The sequence below is a fragment of the Octopus bimaculoides genome, chromosome 15 (assembly GCF_001194135.2).
Source record: "Octopus bimaculoides isolate UCB-OBI-ISO-001 chromosome 15, ASM119413v2, whole genome shotgun sequence".
NCBI lineage: Eukaryota > Metazoa > Mollusca > Cephalopoda > Octopoda > Octopodidae > Octopus > Octopus bimaculoides.
The window spans coordinates 7,634,511-7,642,010 of NC_068995.1; the positions used below are offsets into that span (position 1 = coordinate 7,634,511).

General features: G+C 34.9%; 1 protein-coding gene across 2 annotated transcripts in view; it reads left to right on the forward strand.

Moving 5' to 3' along the window:
- The window catches only part of LOC106875059 (synaptotagmin-9), a 198,038-nt gene that overhangs the window by 79,307 nt on the left and 111,231 nt on the right, over window positions 1-7,500 (forward strand). The gene's annotated exons all lie outside the window — the stretch shown is intronic.

Sequence of the window (7,500 nt, forward strand, 5' to 3'; positions counted from 1 at the left end):
AAATACAGTTAGGATGCTACATTAAGGGGATATGAAAAATCGATCGAATTTGTTTATCATGTTCAACTAATCGAATGATGTTATTGTTTATATAAACAAATTCGACAGTTCATTAGCTAAGGCGTATTAGTTCTTTTTAGATGAAATTATCTTATACTAGAGTTGACCGTTCATATAAAATCGATTTAATAATTCGCGTCTAAAATAAATGTCGTTAGAGTAAAAACAATGCTTCCTGCCTTATGGAAATGGATGGAATCGTATATTTCGGTCCGTTAAAAGTGTACGTCCGTTGTGTTGTATTATTTCGTCTCGAGTACATTTAAGTTAATTAGAGTCTTAATTAATTTAATTTAATTCTAAATGGACGAACGTAGTAATTTCGGGTTGCCGAACTCAAATTAGCGAGCATGTATAAAGAAACAATAATATATACTAGCGACAGAGTCAGTGTTAATACCAAGAGACAATATTTATTCACACTTAATCATGGATGTTGTGTTAGAGTAAATTAGACTGCGGTAGTTATGAAAGGAACTCTCATACTGACTGTCGCAGCAAAACTCACTCTTAGCGGGCGGAAAAAATTAGCGCAAACTCCACCGCCTCCATCAGTGACAAAATCAAGCAAGGTCGAAAGCACGTGATTTAGTGTTCTCGGCGCTGGAGCTGGCGCGGATTTATCTCCCTGCTAAGAGTGCACTTTGCTCTAAGAGGCAATATGAATTCCTCTCGTGTTAACTACAGCAGTATAGTTTATTCTAACACGACAAATCAATCTATCTATCTATCTATCTATTTATCTATCTATCTATCTATCTATCTATCTATCTATCTATCTATCTATCTATCTATCTATCTGTCTGTTTGTGTGAGTGTCAAAATTTGATAACCCTACAAGACTACGTGAAAGCACTAATTTATAAAACATGTGACGTATGAATAAAAATCTGTAAATGTACAAACATCGAGACATCTGAGTACCTGATTATTATTTCTTTCTAATATGTATATATACATACATACATACACGCACACACACACACACACACACACACACACACACACACATGCATATATATATATGTAATTATATAACAACACACACTCATACACAGGTACACGCACACACGCATACTACACATACACATATGTATGCATTCTTCGCTTTGAGGCAAAACAAGAAATTACTCAATACCTAATACAGAGTATTATTAAATAACTTTACGATTTTGCACATTTATTGGGACGAGAAAATTTACTTTTATTCGTGGATCTAGATGCTTGCATACAAAAGCTTTGAAGTTGTTCTTTGTTAGACTTATAAACCCTAACGCTATTTTGATACAATATATTTGAAGTACACCAGTTATATTACAAAACCATTCCAAATGAATTTTGCATTAAAGAAACAGTTGTATTCACATTCTTGTGGTCGCCTGGTATTGCTTTATATTCGTTCCAGCTGTCGCCATTGAGTTACCTATAATTGGATGTTAGAAAACGTTTCTTAAATCTATGCAAAGTGCAAGAAATGTAGTTATCACTGAAAGAAACTATCTCGCTAATTGTAATATTTCAATATGTAGAATAACGAAGAGATAAGTAAGCTAATTTCAAATAGGATTCATGAGTTTTATTGTTTGTCACAGCTGCTTCAATAGAATAAAAACATCATATTCATATCACCACGCCATTAATAAACGTCATTATATAGAGAGTATATTTTAATATAAACATGTATATCTTATATTTGCGTATATCTTATATGCATTTAGGTTTATCTATCTATCTATCTATCTATCTATCTATCTATCTATCTATCTATCTAGCGATCTATCTATGTATATGTTTATGTGTGTGTGTGTGTATGCGTGGACGCGCCCGTGTTTGTGGTTAATAAGAAGAAACATGAAGTAAAGAAAGTGTTTCATTACAGAAATTTACAATTGTTTCGCCGGTATCTTAACTCAAGGTTTTCATTTAATTTTTTTTATATAATATATGCAAGGAAAGACTCAAAGTGTATCATTCTATGGATGCAATTCGATGTCTTCTCATCAGAATACTGTATATAACACTGTAATTCATTTTGTAGAGAGAACAAGAATTATACCAATAGCCAATACATAAATATATTAAAAAATATTTGCAAGCCATGAAATACTATGAACGAAAATTAAATGATAATAAATACAGAGAAAAAAAAATCATATTTTAAATCCAATGCCTAAAACAAGTAAAAAATATAACAGGCGTGGTTGTGTGGTAAGAAGCTTGCTTCTCGACAAAATTATTTCCAGGTTCAGTCCCACTGCGTAGCACCTTGGTTAAGAGCCTACTACTATAGCTTCTGGCCGACCAAAGCCTTGTGAGCGAATTTGGTAGATGGAAACTGAAAGAAGACTTTCCTGCATATATATATATATGTATATATATATATATATGTGTGTGTGTGTGTGTGTGTGTGTGTGTGCGTGTGTGTGTGTGTGTGTATAAAGTGCATAAGAAAATGTAAATGAGGGTAGTTTCTTAATTTTTGGACTGATTTTGTACATTCCTAATTTAAAATGTTGATGATCTGGAAACATCGTAATTAATATGGCCTTGCGTCGTATTGCGCTCTCCTACGGTACCTGCAGTATCACTAATCTCAGTCTGAGAGCATCGGTACCTAATGTTAGCTCTATATAGAGATGGTGCTTAATTGATCTATGAGGATGCTGGCGGTAGCGGGGAATGTGGTGCTTATGTGGGACCTACGATGTTGTACTCACAGAGTCGCATACACCATTCTATGCCTGACTGGTTGTAATGTAGTAGTACATAGTGTGTGGATTTTCAAGTTGAGCTCCGATTGGCTGTATGCAAATGAGTTCATTGCTTGGGGTACGGAACACACGTAAGAAAAATAAATAAATTCGCGTCCGGATCTGGAAACGAAAGGGAAAATGTTGAGGAACATAAAACAAAGATAAAAAAAACATCAGTAACAGCAACAACAACAACAACAACAACAGTTCAACAATGAGAATAAGAAACAAGTGTTTCTGCATAGGTGTCATGTGCTTCATCGATTAAGACAGTTCTGGCTTCATATTTCTATAGACAGAAAGAAATACCAGAACAGTTTGAGAAATGTGTCGCGGACATTTTTTTCTTTTCTTTTTCAAGAATTTGTTATTAAGATTTTATTAATGCAGCTGATAGCTTTCCTCACACGGCTTTAATATTTCTTTCTCTGTGTCTGTCTGTCTGTCTGTCTGTCTGCCTATCTGTCTGTCTGCCTATCTGTCTGTCTGTCAATATCTATATATGCATACATGTATGTGTGTATGTATGTATTTATGAATTTATGTATGTATTTGTGTATGTATGTATGTTTGTATGTGTATATATATGTATGTATGTATTTGTGCATGTATGTTTGTATGTATCTTTACATCTATGCATGTATGCACAAATGTATGCAATTATGTATGCACTTAAGTATGTATGTGTGTATGAATGTATTTATATATGTATGTTGTGCTCTTCTGCATTATGCATCTGTGAATATCTTTGCATATATATATATATATATATATATATATATATATATATATATATATATATATATATATATATATATATGTATGTGTGTGTGTTTTATGCGTGTATGTATCTCTATGCGTTTATACCATCATATATCGTTTACAAACTATTCAGTATTTTTTAATATTCACATTTATATATATATAATTTTCTATTTTCTATTTTCATATTTTAATATATAATTTGTTTTTTTATATTTCTATTAATTTTTTTTCTATCGTTGTCACATCACAGAAAAATTGATTTCATGTATGGACGATTGCATTAAAGATTACCATCCAATTCACAATGTCACACTTTATATTTCATAATACAATTCGTTTAATATTATTTCCTGCAGCGTGGCGTCTGCCACAAAATCTTGTGAAATATTGTGGAATATTGGCTATTCTTCTCTTATTACTGTCACAGTTGCTGCTTTCAGATATCTAAATAGCGTTTATCAGCTTGATAATTCTAAAGACGAATGGAGTTCACAGAAATTGCTACTGTGACAAAGAATAAAATAAAATATATCAATGAAAAAAAAAAGGTAGAGAAAATAAAAGGAAAAAGAGACTTAAATACCCACTTAAGAATTTAGAGGATAGTTTCCGCTTAGGGACATATATATAATCTACGGTATCGATTATAGCTTTAATGATTTACGCATTCGTGCACTCCTACATATACGAGGTGGTATCAGAAAGTTGCCGGACTAGTTCTGTAACGCGCCAACAGATGGCAGCATACGGTTGCGTGCGCAGTGAGAGCTGCCAGTGGGCTTCATGAGGCAGTGTGCGGAGTAACATCACTGCGTTTACTTTGCAAGTGGTAATGTTTGTGGGTATGTAATCACGTGTATGATGTAGTCTGCGATGGACAGGAACAAAGTACCGACGTGAAATTTCGCGTTAGATTTGGGAAGTCTGCTACAGAGATATTGAGCATGCTTCGGCAAGCTCACAGTGATGAGGCCATGGGTCGTACGCAATGGGCGCTTCAAAAGCGGAAAAACATCGCTGGAAGATGATGAGCCATATGGAAGACCTGTCATGAGCGTCGCCCCCGGGAATGTGGTATTGTGAATCGAGAATTCGTCCTCCAGAGCCAGACCATCAATCGAAAGTTCAACTGACGCTTTGAAGCGTTTGAGGAACATTTGGCGCAAACGACTGGATCTGTGGAGCTCGAAGAATTGGATTCTTCTCGACCACAATGCACTCTGTCGCCGAGCATCTTGAGTTTCTTCCTCAAAACAACATGCTATCTTTTCCACACCCGCCCTATTCACCAGATTTAGCACCTCCGGACTTCCCTCTCTTCTCCCAGACAAAGATGCAGTTCAACGGTCGTAGTTTTAAGACCGTTGTCGAGATCAGAGCGAATCACTGAAGGTCCAGGGCTCGCTTACGGAAAACGACTTCCAGGCCGTTTTCCAAAAGTAGAGGTTCCGCTGGGTCAGTGTAATGCTGCGTAAGGTGACGATTGCGAAGGAGAGGATGTTAAAACTTATAAGTTATTTTTATCAACCATAACTGGTATGGGAAACTTTCGATACCACCTTATACTTAATATATATATTTGTATATGCAAGTATATATTTACATCTCTCTCACTCTGCCTCACTTTCTCTATTAGTAAAAATGAGTACTTACATTCATACATACCAACACACACACACACACACACGTTATTATTTCGCTAAGGCATAGCGATACCAATAACTTGGTGTTAGAACTAAACGTACATAGGCTTCATAACTAAACGTCAGTCGAGAACTGAGCAAAACGAAATTTAAATGAGAAGGGAATAAGAAATTATGTCATGACCTTCATTACCTTACAGCTGTTTCTGCTATAGGACGTAATGCACTCCTGCATTGGTGCTACAGTACTTCGAAAAGTGTATGTTTTAATGTGATCTACTTATCTGAGATACTGCACGTCATTCGCTATTGATTTAGACTTATTATTACTTAGTTAGGTAGTTATGGATATTATAAATACCAAAGTTTGTAAAATACATCATCTTTGACTACTTCTTTTCTATGAGGAAGCACGTTGTCCGTTGCATTTATAACGATGATAGTGACTATGTAGTAACGTGTGTAACTGCAAGCAGACATCTTTTCTGTACAGCATTTTGTTTTATTCCTCATCGTTATTTACGCGATTTATCTATATGCATTGACAGAAATATACACACATATATGCACACACAAACACATACTGCACTGCAGAATCGAACGCATATATAATTCTTTTTGTAAATTTAATTCCCAAACCATACGGCTATACCTGTGTCCAATATCTACAGAAATAAAATCTTCAATACGTCCCTAACATCTCACTATTAATTACCAAGTTTTTTCCTTCTTCACAGGTATATTTTCAGAAGCAGCAACTCATTTCAATTGAAAGTTTAATAAAACAAAAATTATTTATTATTAGATATATCATTTTGCTGAAGACTGGATCTTGGGATTCGTTTAAGTTGTATTCCTGGTAAATAAACTCTGCTGATTCCTTACGAAGCCTCCATAGTTCCAGTTGGGGCTCGTGGGTTAACAACAGAGTTTTTTTCTGCCAGAATATGAAGACAACTTTGCGAATGAAAGACGTCAACTGTGGCCACCAATGTATTTCGAAGATAAAATCTTAATTCATATCCTTTCAATGGCGTTTAGATCTCGCTTTCAAAAATATGCTTAAACATTCGCTGGCTCACTCATGCTAACTGTAAATTGGTACAATTTAGAATATCAACTCCCTTCATTATCTGCAGAGGTCTTGTTACATTTTAGTATTGATTAGCTATAAAGATAATCATTCATATGATCAAATCAACACGAGGTAAATCCATCCGATTTGGTTAAATCCCTTTTACTTTTACATCGTGTATTTGGCAAAATATTTAACTTTAAAAGTCCCTGTTCGTCTAACTTCATATAGTACGACGTGAACGTGAATCTAGTAGTTAACTGATGTTTTATTTATGACATGTTTCTATGACATGCAATAGTACTGTGAAACGCTCTCAAGATTTGGTCTCCTGTGGACGCAGACAGAGCTGTGTGATTAATAAGTTCATTTCATATGTATGAAAATACCCGGATCCGTTCTTTTGCTCAGTACTTTGAATAAGCGGCTGTTGCCATAACTGAAGTGTCCAAAGCCTTGGAGTAATCTGTCGTAGACGTATCTATGTTACTCCTTTGAAGTGAATGCTCCAGTTCCGGTTAGATGTAAATCATCTAAAGATTTTACACAGTTACATGGATCTTAGTTGCCGTCTTGAAAATGGTCAAGGACACCACCCTTGCACACTTGAATACGTCACAAAATAGCACATAACAACGGAAAATTCTGTGGAGAATCGTGGTTCTATAGAATTATATGTAAATTCTTAGCAGGTACGATTTTGTGAAATCAAAACCTGCTAGTAGATTAAAAATAAAATACAATTTTAAGAATCTCATAACCAGCGCCACAGATGGCCATTTCTTTTAACAGTATAATTAATGCTACGGCCTTCATATATTCTATATGAATTTTGGAATATAAACCAAATTTTATGTGAGTATAACCAGTTACAATTTGGCTTCTTATACAGCCGGCATTTACCTTTGCTTTGCTTTACGTAAACATTCACATTATTGTATTAAGTTCACCTGGGATTCGGAAGAAAATTTGGATTCTTGCCGCTATATTAAAACCTTATATATACGCACGTATGTATAAAAGTATATATGCCAGTCAGAGACTCACATACGCAGAGAATTTTGTACAGGGTGAACGTAATGGAAATATACAGCTTACAGAGCAGCGAGTTAAATATAATTCCTGTCAGTAGTATTTATTTCGGTGATGTCAACCTAGTTACACACACACACACACACACACACAAACACACATACGCATGTAT